Here is a 19,298-nt window from a genome sequence, read left to right as displayed (position 1 = left end):
ATGTATTCGTAATTTTAATGTTACTATTGTATCAATAAATTATAAATAAACATTAGTAAAACATATTTTTAATTACAACTGAACAAAAACAGAAATCATCATTCTGAACTTAGAACTAAATTTTTCAAATATACACTAATTACGTCGCCACAGGTTTAACAAACAATATTTTTTCAATATTGAAAGGTTTCTTACATACAGTTCCACATAATAGACGGTATTTACTTAATATAAAATTGGAATACGGAAGGCCAAGGTGGTTCATCTTTGACCCCAAATTCAGAAAAAAATTTTTCGCAAAATATGGCGAATTTTTTATATTACAAAATATGAGGGTATCTAGAATGATATAAAGTCAAATAAAAAATAATGAATTTAAAATTGAAAATATTTCTGAATTTATTAAATAAAAACACGCATTGAGGTCCAAATTTACCCCCTTGGTAATCCGAGGGTTAAACAAGTTATGACCATATCGGTATAAAAGAAACATTTTCTTCTTCTTCTTCCTTCTTGTATGTAGGCTGTAAAGCCTGTTTCTTCTTTAATATAAGCCTCCTAAATTGTTTAAGTTATCGTACCATCTTTTCTTGGTCTGCCAATAATTCTTCGTCCATTTGGTGACTTATCTCGTGCTATTCGTACTATCCTATCCTCTGCCATTCTACTAACGTGTTCGTTCCACTCCTGTTTCCGTTTTGTCACCCATCCATTTATGTCTTCTACATTGCATGATCTTCTTATGTTTTCGCTTCTCTCCCTATCCAACAGACTTTGCCCTGATGTTCGTCGGAGTATTTTCATCTCTGTTGTTTCTAGTAGTCGTCTCGTTTTAGATGTGTCAGGTCTTGTCTCCGCCGTATATGTCAATATAGGTCTAATTGCTGCTTTATAGATTCTTTCTTTTGTCCCTTGTCTTAGGTGTTTGTTCTTTCAGATTGTGTCGTCGCTTTACTTGCTTTTAAGCTTTGTTGTCGTACTTCCTCTTCAACATCTCCGTAACTGGTTATATCTATTCCCAGATATCTAAACCTTACTTTCTGCTTTATTATTTTCCCATCAATTTCGATTTTACTTCGTAGTGGGTATTTAGGTATTGTCATACATTTGGTTTTTTCTGCTGATATTATCATATTGTATTTCTTGGCTGTTCCCCATTCTGTAACCATGACCTTTTGTACTGCTTCTATTATTTCGTCCATTATTATATTAAAGAGCAGTGGGCTTAATGACTCACCTTGTCTGACTCCGCCTTTTGTACTAGTATAAACTGCGTTAGTTTTCCATTTATCTTTGCCTGTATTCGATAATGAAAGTAGATGTTTCCGATGGTTTGTATAATATTGATTGGTATGTTTCTTCTATACAGTATAAGTACCTATATACAGTATTTCTTCTATAAAGACACATACTGTATATAAAGAATAAATAAATAATTATTTATTTTGTATATTAAGCTAAGCAAATTGATCTAGTTTTCTAATTAAGTTTAACAGAAATCATTGACAAATGTTCGTATACAGGTTGAACGATTTATTCATATTTTTTAAATGTGTAATGGCTATATTTTATTTTTTTTAATATTTAATTTATGATACTGATTTTCATGAAGCATTTTCTATAACTAAACTCATTATTTTTCAAGATATTTTTAGTTTTCTTAGAAACTAAATCTTAACTAAATAGTTATCATAAGATAGAAACTTATGGAGAAATACTTTAAGCCAACTACCATAGGAATAAAGACAAAGAGAATGATAATGATGAGTGTATATAATATATTTTGTACTTATATAGTCTTCTCTGTATCACACGCCTATGTTAATATTTACATAAAATTACGGATGAAAAACAAAACAATCAATTAGCTCCAAATTGTGACGATAAACCGTTTCACGGTGTAACTAGCTACCAGAAGAAATCGATGCAGAATCGTAACTATCTCAAAGCACTCCAAACCTAATACACAGTTTATATGGATTTAGTAGAGAGAGAATTTAAATAGCATATCATCAAATCAGCTTAAAAATCCATTTTCCAGATATTCTAATTTCAAAACGATTATTATCGAATGTTTCCCTATCCTTACGTTCGCGTTCGGTAAATCCCCGGGAATAACAGGGATAAAAGCAATAGAACCAGTTATTCTACCGGCGATATTTTAAGTTTAATAGGTTTCACACCACACGTGATGTTAAAGTGACAGGAAAATCGGATAATATTAGATTTTGTCCTATAGCAATTGCCTGTCGTAAGTTTATCCTGAAAATTGGAACGGTGGATTTTATATAAGTGTAGGTTTCCGTTTTCTTGTAACAAAATGTATACATAAGTGCTACTAGTCCAGAATCCCAGGACCATTTTCACTAATAATAATTGATATAATATTATAATAATATAATATTAATTTAATATATATAATATACAGAGAGAGTCTGTAAAATGGAATAAATTCAATATCTCAAATACTAATTGTTTTTTTGGAAAATGCTCAGACCCGTCGATTAGTATTTCAAATTGTCCTTTTTGACATTCAATAAAAATGTATACAGGGTGTCCCAATTTAGAGATATGACGTCATCGTCGATTTTCTTAAATGGCAACACTGTCATTTTGATAGCTAATTTGATAGGGTTTGTAAAGTTATACATAAGTGCAAAATATCAAATTTTTATTCTCTACAATTTACAAGATAAGAGAAAATAACAAAGTTATATCTGTAATTTGGAATATATTCAATAATTAAAATACTAACTGTTTTTTTGAAAAATGATCAGACCCGTCGATTAGTATATCAAATTGTCATTTTTGACATATAATAATAATGTATACAGGGTGTCCAAATTTAGAGATATGACGTCATCGTTGATTTTCTTAAATGGCAACACTATCATTTTGATAGCTATTTTGATAGCGTGTGTAAAGTTATACACATCTGAAAAATTTCAAATTTTTATTCCCTACCATTTACAAGAATAAAAAATATCAAAGTTATGAAGAACAAAAAGTAATCAAATAATAATTGAATTTATTTATTTCAATTAAGAAAATGCTCATAACGTTGCCCATTGAAAATTTGACAATAATTGAGGGCAACATTATGAGTTTTTGCTTAATTTATTGAAATAATTAAATTCAATTATTAGTTGATTACTTCTTTTTCATAACTTTGTTATTTTTTATTATCATCTAAATGGTAGAGAATACAAATTTGAAATTTTGCAGTTGTGTATAACTTTACACACCCTATCAAAATAGCTATCAAAATGACAGTGTTGTCATTTAAGAAAATCAACGATGACGTCATATCTCTAAATTGGGACACCCTGTATACATTATTATTATATGTCAAAAAGGACAATTTGATATACTAATCGACGGGTCTGAGAATTTTTCAAAAAAACAGTTAGTATTTTAATTATTGAATATATTCCAAATTACAGATATAACTTTGTTATTTTCTATTATCTTGTAAATGGTAGAGAATAAAAATTTGATATTTTGCAGTTATGTATAACTTTACAAACCCTATCAAATTAGCTATCAAAATGACAGTGTTGCCATTTAAGAAAATCGACGATGACGTCATATCTCTAAATTGGGACACCCTGTATACATTATTATTGAATGTCAAAAAGGACAATTTGAAATACTAATCGACGGGTCTGAGCATTTTCCAAAAAAACAATTAGTATTTGAGATATTGAATTTATTCCACTTTACAGACTCTCTCTGTATAATGTTACTTCTAATCAGCAGGAAACCCCATTATTTCTAACTCAGGGAACCACTTATTTAATACCGAAGGATCAAAATCACACCCAAGATCCAGCCAAATACTGTCCAATTATTCTGTCGTCCAAATTTGTATAAATTAGTCACATCCTGTGTAGCCCGGCGAATCTACCAACACTGTGCACTGAACAATATCATAGAGCCTCAACAGAAAGGATGCGCTAAGGGTTCCATGGGTTGCAAAGAACAACTTACCATCGATTCAGTTATTTCTAATCAAGCATATTCCAAAAAGAGGAACCTATTTACTGCCTTCATTGATTACAAGAAGGCCTTTGATTCAGTGCCGCATGAATGGCTTATAGATATATTGAGAATATATAAAATCAATTATAATATAGTGACCTTTTTACAGCATATAATAACAGAGTGGAAGACTAGAATTCACCTTCAAATACCTGGTGAAAATAACATCGAAACTGAAAATATCGCAATCAGCCGGGGCCTTTTCCAAGGAGATTCGTTGTCCACTGTGGTTCTGTCTAGCTATGAACCCACTATCTCAGCTATTGAACTCCACTGACGCAGGTTTTAGCATCAAAAATAACAACAATGTGGTGGCGAAGCTTAATCATCTGTTGTATATGGATGATTTGAAATTAATGGCTTCCACTCTAAACCAACTAGATGAGATGCTAAGAACTAGAATCCTTTTCAAATGACATCAGTATGCACTTCGCACTAGATAAGTGCCGTGTTTTAAATATAGTCAGAGGTCAGAGGAAAAGTACAGCCCGGAGGATTCGATATGCAAAATTGCCAGAACATCGAGGCCATGGGTGAAATCGATATGTATAAATATCTTGGAGTAAAGAAAGCGCGGAAAATTGACCATAAGCAAATGAAAACTGAGATAACTACTGAGTTTATACGAAGGGTAAAACAGCTGCTTCGTTTACAACTTAACAGTAGAAATTTGTTTAAGGCACTAAACACTTACGCATGTTCCGCGCTTAGCTATTCGTTTGGCATTGTTAAGTGGACAAAAACGGACATAAAGAATCTTCAGCGAAAAATAAGAACACACCTCACAAAGGCACAAAAACATCATCCTAAAAGTAATTTAGGAACTTATTTTCAGATGCAAGCTAAATCAGCTACTCTATATCGCGCTATTTGCGCAGTAGATGACACAACACCGATCAAACTGAGGGAACCAGAAATGCGCATAAACCACCTCACTAAAGACGAAAAAATGCGCACCTGGATGGGTAAACCTCTGCACGGGCGAATCCCAATGAGGTCAGCCAAACAGGTCAGCAATGAGGGAACCAGAAATGCGCATAAACTACCTCAATAAAGACGAAAAAATGCGCACCTGGATGGGTAAACCTCTGCACGGGCGACATCCCAATGAGGTCAGCCAAGAATATGTCGACAATACAGCGTCGAACTATTGGTTGACATCAGGAAAGATGTTCCCTGAAACGAAGGGTTCATTATTGACCATTCAGGATTAGGTTATACCAACCAAAAATTACCTGAAATATATCATTAAAGACCCTCAGGTCCAAAACGACAAATCCCAATATGGATGTCAAACCCAAGAAACCACTCAATATCTTACAGGTGGCTGCCAGACATTTGCTGCAACTGAATACAATTAACGGCATGATGCAGTGGGAAAAATCCTTCATCAAGATATAGCTATCAAGCTGGGACTTCTCCAAACGGACCATCTCCCATATTATCAATACGTCCCTGAGAGTATGCTTGAGGATGGCAACTACAAGCTATACTGGGACCGCACTGTGCTCACAGACCAAACAGTGGCACATAATAGACCAGATCTTGTATTAGTTAAATTAACAAAATAAACAACACTAATTGATGTGGCGATACCTAACAACAATAATCTACGTAGTAAATTTACTGAAAAGATCGCCAAGTACAGAGATCTGGAAATTCAAATACGAAGACAATGGAGAATGCAAAGTATCCAGACGATACCTATTATCTTGTCTACCACTGGAGTCGTTCCGAAGACCCTCCTCGAAAGCATAAAGAAGCTGGGTCTGAATGAACATCTTTATAAGACCATGCAGAAAGTTGTACTACTCGCAACGACCAGATGTGTACGAAAATTTTTGGGAGATACACCTGCATACCAAGTCACTTAGGGCTCGAAAACAAGGAAAGAGTCCCACCAGAGCTCAATCCTTTTGATACCGTAGGTATCTGGGATGAGTCATTTTTCCTCTTAGAGGGAGTGTGAGCCGTATGGCTAAATCTGGATAATATTACTAATAATATAATATTACTAATAATTAATAAAATATTATAATAATATTATTATTATAATAATATAATATTACTAATAATATTTTTTTATGAGAATCTCCATTCTGATGAAAAGCTCAACTGTTGCTTCACGATAATTTAAATTTGAGGTAGTTAAAAGGGTCATCATTTTCTGGTTCGATCTTCTATCGAAGGTTGGATACCAAAATGGCAATTCTTATTTTGTTTAGGTATAGCAGGTCTAAATAGTTGAATAGACCTCAGACTAATCCATTCTCTTAGATTTTGTAACCAGCAGATTCGTCTTCTTTCTACATCTCTTTCAACTTTCACTTTGCTCTACATAATCAAAAGCAGCAGACTATATGGGAAAGTTCTTACTATATGACCGAAACTTTCAAGCTTCCGCCTTGAATTGTCTGTATAATTTCTTATTAAGCTTATAAAGGAATTCAATATTGCTAATTTTGTCCATCCATGATATTCTTAGCATTCTTCCATAACTTCTTCTTCTTCAAGTGCCATCTTCGTTCCGAAGGTTGGCGATCATCAGGCCTATACGTATTTTCGAAACTGCTGACCGAAACAATTCGTTGTTGCTACAACTATACCATTCCCGTAGATTCTTTAGTCAGGAATTTCGTCTTCTTCCTATGGACCTTTTTCCTGCTACCTTCCCCTGCATAATTATTCGAAGCAGTTCATATCTTTAGTCTCTATTAATGTGTCTCAAGTATTGCAGTTTTCGTTTTTTGATCGTAAATATGACTTCCTTTTCTTTATTCATTCTTCTCAAGACCTCGACGTTTGTGACTCTCTCCGTCCATGATATTCTCAAAGAATACATCCACAGTTCAAATGCCTCTGATTTTTTAGTATCAATCTTTTTCAGCGTCCATGACTCCATTCCGTAGAACAGCACAGAAAGTACGTGACATCTCATCAGGCGAAGTTTCATTTCAAGGCTCAAATCTCTTCCACAGAACACTCTCTTCATTTTAGTGAATATGGATCTGGCTTTTTCTATTCTTATTTTGATTTCTGCTGAGCTATCGTTGTCTTCATTTATTAAAGTGTCTAAATATTTGTATTTGCTAACTCGATCGATAATTTCATTGTGTAAATATAAATTTTGGACATTGCTTGTTGATTTCGATATTACCAAAAATTTAGTTTTCTTTATGTTCAAAGATAGTCCCATATTCTTCGCTGCAGTCTGCTATCTTATTCACCAAAGTCTGTAGCTCTTCAAGTGTTTCTGCGATCAGAACGGTGTCTCAGATTGTTTAAACTAACACCATTTATTTTAATACCTATGGATTGCTCAGAGAGTGTTCTATTCATTACGTCTTCGGAATAGAGATTAAACAGGGTTGGTGACAGTATACACCCTTGTCTCACACCTCGCTTTATTTCAATTTCTTCAGTGGTATTATTCTCTACTCTCACTACTGCTTTCTGATTGTAGTACATATTAGTCGGATGTCTCGTTTATCTAAATTCTTTTCTGCCAGGAGTCTGGTTAGATGATCATGCCGCACTTTATCAAAGGCCTTGTTATAATCTATGAAACACATGAATACTTCTTGATTTATGTCAAGACATCTTTGAGACATAACGTTCAGTGCAAACAACGCCTCTCTTGTTCCGAGTCCATTTCGAAATCCAAACTGGGTATCATTGATATCAATTTCCAGTTTTCTGTGTACTCTAGTGTGTATAATTTTCAGGAAAATTTTCAGTACATGGCTCATCAAACTGATTGTACGGTAATCACTACATTTTTTGGCATTCATCTTTTTTGGTATAATAACAAAGGTTAATAAAAGCCAATCTTGTGGTATTTTTCCTGATGTATAAATGCTATTGAAAAGTTCAACTAAAATGTTGATCGAGTCTTCTTCTACCAGTTTAAGGATTTTCGTTGGTATTTCATCTGGACCTGAGGCTTTACCGTTTTTCATTTATTTTTAGTGCGTACATTACTTTCCCTTCCGTTATTTCTGGACCTTCGTCTCCTTGTATGATACTTAGTTCAGATTGTTGTCTATCATCTGCAAAGAGTTCTTCAACATAGTTTTTCCATGTTTTCAACTGTTCTTCTAGTTCTGTTATTATGTTTCCGTTGACATTATACATTATACAGGATATTTGGCTGCTTGCGTTTTCGTGTACCTGCAAGTTCTTTCACTTTTTTATGTACATTAAAAATATCATGTTTTGCCTGCAATTGCTCTATTTCTTCACATTTTCTTTTATAAAAATCTTTCTTTGCTATTTATGTACATTAAAAATATCATGTTTTGCCTGCAATTGCTCTATTTCTTCACATTTTCTTTTATAAAAATCTTTCTTTGCTATTCTGATTTTTTTTTATTTGTTTCTGTATTTGTTTATACCTTTGTTTGTTTTTCCTTTCATTATTCTCCGATTGTCCATCAGAAAAATGATTTTATCAGTCATCCATCTTTGCTTTATGTTTGGTTTTTCTTTAGTCAGAATTTTCTTCGCAGGACTTGTTATCGCCATTTTTAAGTTTTGCCATTTTTTATCTATGTTGTTCGTTGGCTGAGATGTTTCTTTTTCATGAAGTATTTTCAAATAATTATTAATACATCTTTGCAGTTCTCCTTTACCTCCAGGTTACATAAATGACTGACATCTATCTGGTTTGCTCTTCTTTTCTGCTCCAGTATTTTTAGTTTAATACTCATTTGCGCTATTAGATGGTTATGGTCTGAATAGACATCTGCGCCTGGGCAAGCCTTAACGGATTTTAAGGAGTTTCTGTATCGTTCGTTTATCAGTAAAAAATCAATCTGGTTTCGAATTATTCTTTGACCATTGTCCTGGGGTGATTTCCACGTATAAAGTCTTCTCTTTAGTAAGTTGAAGAGTGTATTAGATACAATCATGTTATTCTCCTGACAGAATTGAAGCAGTCTGTCACCTCGTTCATTTCTTTTACCGAGTCCGTATTCTTCTACATGTTTGCCACTTTTTCCTTTACCAATTTTTGAGTTAAAATCACCTAGAATTACGGTGATGTCTCGTGGTTTCGTCGATTTTAATACTTTATTGATTTCTTCGTAGAATAATTCTAAATATCATACAAATCTATGCACCTACTGCAGATAAATCCGAGGACGAAATTGAACAATTATTGCTCAATTTCGTCCTCGGATTTATTATTGAACAAGTATTGTTCAATTTCGTCCTCGGATTTATCTGCAGTAGGTGCATAGATTTATATGATATTTAGTTTTGTTTGTAGTTGGAGAAATAAGAGCCGATCTGATACTGGAGTAAAATTAATGACCGACTGCATCATAGACTTAGATACGAAAACTGCTACATTAATATGGATTGCGTTGTTGTCGTTTGGATCATTTGCAATAACCGTGAAATTTATTTTCTTTAAGTTCATTTTAATGCCATATATATGGTACACTTTTCGTTCAGCCGTTCCAGTATATTTGTCAGACTTTGTAGAGTTGATGTAATATGACAGTGTCATCGGCATATTTTATATTACTAAGTATTTCACTATTTGCGAATATCCCATCTTTACACTCTCCTCAATCTTCTTGGAAGAAGACTTCGCTTTATATATTCAATAGCAGTGGCGACAATACACAGCCCTGTCTTACATCCCGAAGAATTTCTATTTTAGCGATACGATAGTTTTTTCGTAATTTTTTCACATCGTTTGATTTATATCCGCTTTCAAATAGCTCATGCCGTCCTCTGTAGATATTATTTTTTGTTTTACATGCACATTCTTCAATAATTCAAACCACCTCACTTGATGTTGCTAAGGCTGTATGGTCACTTCATAGGAGTTGAATAAAAACCACATGAATTTTTTTTATTTTTCTTTAACTAAAAGGTCTCTTTTTCCTTTGCGAAAGAAAGCAGGATTGTAATATTTCATAAATTTGTAAGACTTACCTTTCATAATCCAAATATTTACATTTTTGACTTTGTTGACCTGTTGATGATGCTTTCCGAGCAGATAAATTTCTTTTAGCCAAATTCCTTTATTAAATTTCTTTATTTCGTTTCTTTTCTCTCAAAGAGTATAACTTTTATGTAGCAAATTAAACAAAAAGCACTCCATTATTGTGTTGCAGCACAAAAAACAATCGAAATTATTTCTCAAAAGACAAATACGTGTTCGACTGAAAACAACTTTACACGAATATTGTCAGCACCAACATGGAATATCTAATACACAGTAAGTCACGCTGTGTAGGTACTTATACCAGTGTGATTCAGCTCCAAAATCCAAATGCAGAATAGTTATTTTCTTAACAAGTGCGGAAAGTCATACTTTTCTGCACGCGGTTGCAGTTTGCCGAACGACGCGAAGCGGAGTTCGGCAAGCAGTCGAGTGCGGAAAAGAGACTTTCCGCAAGAGTTAGGAAGATTTTTTCTACGAGCGTTTGAAAATGGCCAAATTATCAATTAATTGTAGTAATTAAATATAAAAAAAACACAAATTAATTCTTTGACAAGGTTGTCAAAAGCAAACTTTCAATATAATTGGTTAGCATAACGACGATCTTGGTTTCCATGACGACGATTCAAAACCACTGTTATTCTGCTGATTTGACTTTCGAATATTATGTCAAAATAATTTTATTTCATCGAATTGTCGCGTTAATTTCATTAAAAGATGAACACAATAAGATACATTTGAAATAAATTAGTAAATAACATCTAAATATTAGTTTATTGCATGTATTATAATTATTTTAAGGCCATATTAAAATATCTAAATTCAGTGCGGAAAAGTAAAACTTTCCAAACTAAAACGCGTGCGGTAAAGTAGACTTTTTTGCATTCTCGTAGAAAAAATAAATAAATTTTTAATATCATAAATTTCAAATTTATGATTAATTGAAGTACGGGGATAACGTACTACGTAATTTGTAGGACAAGTATTTTCTCAGCTAATTTAGATAATTATCTTGAGGATTAAGGAAAAATCTTAGTTAGCAATAAATTTTTGAAAATCATCAAATCAACCTATTCTATCTCTGTTAGCCCTGTTGGCTACCACAAACGAAAGTTATTGTAACACAAAAGTTGGGCGTCTCATCAAAACGAAGCTAGTCACGAAAAATTAGCTTGTTAGTAATAAATGGTGAAAGTGGGCCTGGAACTACGGACTATTCAGTAGATATCTTCTTCTTCTTTCTTCAATCTCCTTATGCCCCTCAGTGGCGTCGGAGGTTTTATTCATCCTTTATCCATATCTTCCATTTCTTGCGGTCCTTTGCTAACTCTTTCATTTGTTGATGTGTTTTTCCTTTTTCCTGTCCAATTTCTATAATCTGATCGATCCATCTCTTACTTGGCCTCCCTTTCCTTCTTTTACCATATCTTTTTGATTACATCACCTGCTTTGGTAGTCTTCCCTGGTCGATTCTGTTAATGTGTCCATACCATTTTAATTTTCTTTTTTGGATCTTGGTTATTATCGATTTGTCTTTGTCTAATATCTTCATTTCTTATTCTGTCCAATTCCGTTTTTCCTGCTATTTTTTTCAGATGCTTCATCTCCGCTGCGTTTATTGTACTGCCTATTTTTGCATTGTTTACCCATGTCTCACTTGCATATATTAAAGTTGGTACATATATTGCGTTGTATACATTTAGTTTTATTTCTTTATCTATTTCTTCCTTTCCAGATATTGTTTTATTTAGTACATAGTAGGTCTTATTTGCTTTTTTCGCTCTCTATGAGATTTCTTGATCTAGTTTTCCATTTCCATCCTCTGATATTATTACTCCCAGGTATTCAAACTTCGAGACTGTTTCTATTATTTCGTTTTTGCACCTAAATATCGTTTGGTTTGTTCTTCCCTTTTCTTTTGGTTTACTATCATATTGGCCTTCGTTTTCTTTACAGTTACCTCCATTTTAAAATTTTCTATTTCTTCCACCCAGATATGGATTAATTTTTGCAATTTCTCTTTATTGTCTGCTATTATTACTAAGTCATTTGCATATTGTAATCCCTAAATTCTCACTGGTACTAAATTCCTTTACCCTATTGTTGACTCAGTAGATATAAAAAGATATTGTTGATTCAGTAGATATAAAAAGAATAATAGGCTCGTACAAGGACCTAACCCAGGATTTATTTTGTTGACCCGTCGCGTCGATTCTACGGCCTCTTTAAATTACGTTTTATTTTTCAAAGCGTTTTCTCATTTTCTTGCACACACATCTATTTGGAAAATCTATATAAACGAAAAGAGCACTTATAGGGAATCCTACTAAGTGATCGCAATGTAGAAGAGGATTTTGTTATTAAATTATATATTTGTTAATGCCTTTGTTATTTTATTCCCATGTTAATGTGTGGTCCTTCGAATTTTAATTTATAACATGCTTAATACGCTCTACATAGTTATAAGAGTGCCATCCTAATTTATTGTTCATATTTCTACATTTTTGTTGATCATCGTCTGCCATTTTTGTTGGGCAGCTTCGAACCGGATTTTGAACAAATCTTCAACCATTTTTGTTGAGTCCACCCTGGGTGGAAACTAACATCTTACTCACACAAATACGCGAGAGTAGGAACTCTAAACTAATAAATGCGATGTCCTGAGTGGACAAATTCTAACTCGATACTTTACGAAAGTTGTCTCGTCAAATACGAAGCTAGTCACGAAAAATTAGCTTGTTAGTAATAAATGGTGAAAATGGGCCTGGAATCCCGGACTATAAAGTAGATATAAACGAATAATAGACTCATACAGTGAACTAAATCAAGGTGTATTTTGTTGACCCTTAGAAATAACCGATTCTATGGCATCTTTAAATTAGTTTTTTTTTTCAAAACATTTTCTCGTTTTCTGGCACACACATCTATTTGTAAAAGGTATTACGCCTCTATAATATAATCGAACAGAGCACTTAAAGGGAATCCCACTAAGTGATCGCATCGTAGAAGAGGATTTTGCGTATGCTCCGAATTTATGGAGTATCAATCGAATCATTTTGAATCTCGCTATAAAGTGCAGTAGATTTATTGCTCGTTGCGACAGAGATCTGTACTTTTAAGGGCGTAAAATGTCACTAGTTCAGTTTGATAGCTCAAATTGTTGTCAATTTGAAGGTAATAGAAGAAGGAAGGTGCCGATTCTGTCTCGCCGTTTGTAGAAAATAGGCTGAGTTATAAGTTCCCAATAAAATATCTACATATCTCCTTAAGTGTCAACTACATGGAAAACTATTTTTTCTACGGCCGTGCCTAAACAGCTACTTTCCCGCACGCATTTTGTTTCCGAAAGTTGCACTTTCCCGCACTAGTGCGGGAAAGTAGAATACCTTGTAATATGGCATTATAATATATTATAATATATGCAATAAACTAATATTTAGATATTATTTACTAATTTATTTCAAATTTATCTTATTGTGTTCATCTTTTGATGAAATTAACGCGAAAATTCTTTGAAATAGAATTGTTTTGACATAATATTCATGTCAAATCAGTGGACAATCACAATGGTTTTGAATATCGTCGTCATTGAAACCATTATCGTCGTCATAGTAACCAATTTTATTGAAAGTTTGATTTTGACAACCTTGTCAAACAACGTATGCATTTGTGTGTTTTCGCTGCAATTTTTAAAAAATTACATGGATTCATCGGACGAAGAGATCCCGGAAGCTGTCTTGATAGTCGCCGCGGAAGCAAATTTAAATTTGTTGGCTGCCAAATCCAAAGAGAGGTATCAAAAACTGTCCATTTTCCAAAATTTTAATCAAAAATTTGTCCATTTTGTGAACTGGTGCGAATCCATGAAAGTAAGGAGCTACAAAGAGGAAGTATTTTTGGCATACTTTTTAGAATCGAGCAAAGTGCTTAAATCAAACACACTTTGGTCACGCTATTCCATGATTAAAAGTTTAATGAAAATAAAGCACAATATTGATATAAGTAAGTTTTATAAACTAACAACTTTTTTGAAAAAACAAAATATTGGTTTTCGAACACAAAAAGCAAAAATTTTTAGTAAAGAAGATATAGCCAAATTTATGTTAGACGCACCAAACGAGATACATCTTATGATAAAAGTAGTTATCATTTTTGGTTTATCTGGGGCTTGTCGTAGAGCCGAACTTACGAAAATTACTCTCGACGATGTTGAAGACAAAGGGAATCTAATAATCGTCAAAATTACGGACTCGAAAAACAACTCTGCGAGATCATTTGTTGTCTCAGAAGAAATAAACAATGCAATGTTTTTGAAGCTATACAGAGAATACGTCAGTTTACGACCTTCAACCACAACTCATCGGCGTTTGTTTATAAAATACTAGAAAGGAAAATATACAGGGCAATGTGTAGGAATTAATACATTTGGACAAATCCCCTCCGAAATTGCAGCTTTTTTGCATCTACCCAATCCTGAACGTTACACAGGACACAGCTACAGACGCTCATCATCAACCTTCCTAGCCGATTCTGGAGAAACGGTTACAAATATAAAACGTCTAGGAGGTTGGAAAACAACTTCTGTAGCCGGAGGTTACCTAGAACCCTGAAAAGCAAAAAAGAGATCTGTGTAACAAAATTTTAAGTATCGATTCTTTAGAACCATCTACATCTACGTCAAGTGATCACAGCGAGCACAGGTCGAGGGAGAATCAGAGATATGTAAAGAAAATAGATCAGGCTAGTCATATGCCACTCAATGCATCGGGGTGTAACGTCGATATCAAGTACGGTGGTCTAGCTATCTTTGTCTGTCGTGCGAGTGTGAGCGTATCTACCAAGAGGTGGGAGTAATGGAACGACAGTTACACACAGATATGTTAGAGAGAGAAAGCTAAGCGCCGGTAGAGAGAGATGGATAGACCACCGACCAGAACTGCTCCGCGTTACGCTATTTTTCCGAGTTGGCCAAATCTATGAGTATAAGATCTTTGGGGAGAATACACAGTGCCAATTCAAGGATCAGCTTGCATCCGTTATAAATTTGCAGAATGCTGCGAATTACCTTTAATATTACGAAGCAATAAATAGACGTTCTTCTTTTGCCACTAAATATTTTGTTGTATTTACTAGTAAATAAAAATTGATATAACTCTATTTGTTGTGACTTTTTCCAAACATACGGCCGTAGAAAAAATATTGTTCCTAACTCATGCGGAAAGTGTCTTTCCGCACTAGTTAAGAAAATAACTATTTTCATTCATTTCGAGCAAAAACAGTTAATAAAAGGTAATACTAGAACACGAAAATTATATGCCGTGAGAGACAAAATTATGAAACACATTTATTTTTTTCGAGAATAGGCGAATTTGGAGACCGATTACGAAAAAGATCGATATTTTCACTTTTAAATAATGATTTTATTGGCATAATACTAGGTGAGTTTTTAGTATGACAGTGATCCATAATGCCATTATCGTAGGTACAGTACAGAATATCCAAAAAAGTTATTTAGAGAAAATGTAGTCAAGGATATTCTCCAGGCTCAAGCTTGGATATTACATATGCCGAATTCTACATAAATACGTCATCATCATCATCGGTGACCACTGACAGCCCATGGAGGGCCATGGTCGCCTATTGGGGTTTCTAGGCTCTAAAGTTTTACATGGTGTGGAGGCCAGCCACACGCATAACTCCTCAAAAGTTCTAAACGATATTTATCTAAAATATTACTTCCTTGTTCCTTTTTTGAGGAGGTCTTTTCGGCGTTATGTGTGTTTTGCTTGTTTGACTATAGCTGCCCATGTTTTTCTTTCCTTTATTTGTTTTCCCATTCTCGTATTCCTAGGTCTTTCAAATCCTGATTAATACCATCAATCCATCTCTTTCTAGGCCTACCTTTCGGTCTCTTCCCATTTAATTCTTTTCTAAGTACTTTTTTTGTATTTCTCTTATCATGCACCCTTTCTACGTGTCCTAACCAACTCAGTCGTTTACTTCGTATGTCTTTTATGATAGTCGGTCTGTTAAACATTCTATTTATTTCGTGGTTCATTCTTATACGCCATTCTCCATTCTCCTGTATAGGTCCATATATTTTCCTTAAAAAAAAATAAATACGTGACAAAGCAAATATACAATTTTTGTAAAGGTTTTTTTATACAGCCCCCCCATATAGAAAAATCAATTTTTGTCAATTCCGATAATTGCCATGGTCAAACAGTTGGTCCTCCTCTGTCTATCCACCTTTGCAGTTATTTATATGATTGTGCCTAAATAAGCATCATGATACACTAGAGCATTGTTGTGTAAAAACCATATTCTTTGTGTCCACACGGACATAAAAAATTGTAGGAAAATTACATAGTTCCCAAAATACCACCCCAAACATTTATGGACCACATTGTTTGACTATGACTGTGAACAAAGTAAGGGTTGCTTAGTTAAATTGATTAGTTTTTCCCATTCTCTTACCTTTTCTGGTTCAATCCCGTCAGCATCCCAAGTCACTCAAAATGATTACTGTAAAAATATGTGTAAAAAGGATGAAAGATGTATAAAGCATATTTTTATATTTTCCTCAATAATTTTTCTTTAATTTCGTAAAAAATGGAAAAAAGTTAAAATTTTAACATCTTACCAATATACCATCTTGCATAAAACCGCTTACCTGAAACAAGAGATAGCATTATTAGGTTATTCTTTAATGCAATGTGTACTATATGATATCAATATTAGTTTAATACAAGTTCTGTTTGTATTGCAATAAAATGACGCACAACCCCCCTAAACGCGACACTATATATACACGAAATTTTCGATTTTCTAAATCTGACTGAATTAAAAATTGGGCCAAATCCAACCTTAAAGATCAGAAAAAGACTCACCCATACATATGTCAACCATCCATTTTGGTCCAAGGGTGTGGATTTTACGGCCATTCATATTTAAGGTCTGTTTTTCGTTTTCGTCCCCAAAACTCCCAAAAATTTTGTAAATTTAAGTCCGACCTTTGCGGCTTGTGATAGTACTAATCATTACCTTTCCAACGCATGCCTAATTTTGACAATCGGTTATACCATTCAAAAGTTACAAAGCTCAGAAGTATGACTCAATTTTTCTCTAAAAAAGGGAAAATGTTTGTGGATATGTATGTATGTATTATTTTGTATCATTTTATCAATCAAAGATAGAATAAAAACTTTATTTTTTTAATATAACGCGGGCACATAAATTTGATACACCCGGTATATTGATTTGTAACTAGTTATTAGAAGGTAGCTTTTACGCAGTGGGTTTATTCTTAATGAGTTTTTCCCTGAAGAATTAAAGACATTTGTAAATAAAGTGAAGTGAAAGACAATTTATTTCGGATTATAATTTTAAAAATATTGTTTTGTTACGGGAAAGGCAAAATCCACAGGTAATTGTAATTATTAATTTTTAGAAAAATAAGGTAGAGAAATTTGGAATTTTAAGTCCTTTTGTTTAAGCCAAAGAATATTTGTAGAATTCCCGAAAAGTAATTATGATGAGTAGAAGTATTTGTTGAAAGAATGCATGCGTTTTTTCGAATGAAAAAAGAGGAATGTGGAGAGAGAAATGTTTCTGATTGGCTTGGCAATTTGGAATGTGGAGAGAGAAGTTTGAATGTTCAGACAGTTTGGAAAAGGAGATTATTATGTGACCGGCATCCGAGAAGAGCAATTAAAAGTTTTCGTGAGTAGTTCAGAAGCAAGTACTAGTGGTGGTTTGATAGTGAAGAGTAGCTGAAAAGTGGAACGAGAGACAAATCAAATTGAGAAGAAATACCTCTTTGATTCTGTAAAGTCCAAGAGAGTAAGTTACAAGAACTAGAGTTATTAAAATTCTTGTGACACCAAGTAAAAAAGATACTTGGGGCTCAGGAGATTATTATTGTGAGAAAGAGAGTTTTGGAGTTTATTGAACGAGTACTGGTCAAAAGAGGCCTGGCTCGTGTTTTGGAGAAATAGTTGCTGGTATGCTGCTGGATTGATGCTGAGAATGGAGAGGGCTTTGATTGGTAGCCTAACATAATCAACAAGGAAGAGCTGTTTGGGTCAAGAGGAGACATCATTGTGTGTGAATCAAAAAGATCAGTCAATAACTTATGTGATAGATTTTCTTTATAACCAGAAGTTCATTTTTTTGCGTAAAAGCATATGAATTAAGATTCCAACATTTCAAAAATTTAATAGGAAGTGTAAGTAGTTTAGCGAATACCAAATTTGTTTGTTTAGCTTGTTTTATTAATGGTATCAAGAACAAAGCGATAAATATTTGTTTGAATTAGATTAATTTATATGGTAAAAGTTTCATTTGGACAGTTATGCCCACAGGATTTAATTGATAAATTTTCAGAGCATTGCTTTTGATAATAAAGGTATTTGTATGTGCTTATTTATGGTATTTCTATTTATTTCCTTTTCCTATTTTATCCCGATAAGGATCAACTAAGAGATACTGAAGCCACGAGAAAGGATAAGTATAACCTAAGATAATTTAGTTATTTTTTTATGACAAAAAGGCACCCTGAGATTTTTCTTAATTTTTTATGTATGATTTGCGACAATTGAATAATTAATTAAATAACTACTAAATAATATAAAAGTAAGAGAAAGCAGATCATAACAGTATGTATGTATGTATGTATTTATGTATGTATGTATGTGGAAAAGTTAAACCGATCTGAATTTTTTTTCTATGTTTGAAGACGGAGTCATGGCCAATTCAGAACCGGTGTAGTTTGTGACTTTTGACCACCCCTAAGCCAGCTATAGGAGTTGGTAGGTACAAAACGGCATACTTTTGGAAGTATATATCTTCGGTTCAAGAAGAGACAGGAGAACCGCAGCTACACCAAATCAATAGCGTTGAGTTAAGCTTTCAAATGTTGTTTAAGCCGTCAGGATCAGATATACACACCTCTCAGTATAGCCGAAAAACTGAAGAACTAAACTTTGAAAATTGTGGTTTTTCGACTATTCAAAATTTCAGCCTACGAATTGCGCCAATAACTGAGCGTTTGTAGAAGGGCTCTAGGCTCATCTAACCATTAACCATTATCCCCGAAATGGATTATGTAGTTGTAGTGGTTACGACGCCAAAATTTTATCGGGCAACGGGCAATCCGAGTTCATTTACCGGCCCTCCCAATATATTTTTGTTTCAATCTATTTCGAATAGAAAAAAAATCTAGTGTACATTCAATGTACACTAGATCATTTTTGAAAGATAATGCGTAAAAGGCAACCATTTATAAAGCTTAGCGTGTAAT

The 19,298-nt window shown here is 33.6% G+C and overlaps 2 protein-coding genes across 3 annotated transcripts in view; one reads left to right on the top strand and one right to left on the bottom strand.

Annotated features, from left to right (window-relative positions):
- LOC114332250 (vasoactive intestinal polypeptide receptor 2) overlaps nucleotides 1-19,298 on the bottom strand; it is a 784,400-nt gene that overhangs the window by 503,409 nt on the left and 261,693 nt on the right. Inside the window, exon 1 of one of the 2 annotated variants that reach the window (XM_050661171.1) lies at nucleotides 16,641-16,657. The exons of the other annotated variant lie outside the window; for it this stretch is intronic. The gene's annotated coding sequence lies outside the window, so the exon portion shown is untranslated. Of the gene's footprint in view, nucleotides 1-16,640; nucleotides 16,658-19,298 lie in introns of those variants that run through there. 2 annotated transcript variants of the gene reach the window in all.
- LOC126892759 (uncharacterized) overlaps nucleotides 1-19,298 on the top strand; it is a 129,036-nt gene that overhangs the window by 105,607 nt on the left and 4,131 nt on the right. The window lies entirely within an intron of this gene.

The sequence above is a fragment of the Diabrotica virgifera genome, chromosome 9 (genome assembly GCF_917563875.1).
Source record: "Diabrotica virgifera virgifera chromosome 9, PGI_DIABVI_V3a".
NCBI lineage: Eukaryota > Metazoa > Arthropoda > Insecta > Coleoptera > Chrysomelidae > Diabrotica > Diabrotica virgifera.
This window is presented reverse-complemented; position numbering and strand designations above follow the sequence as displayed.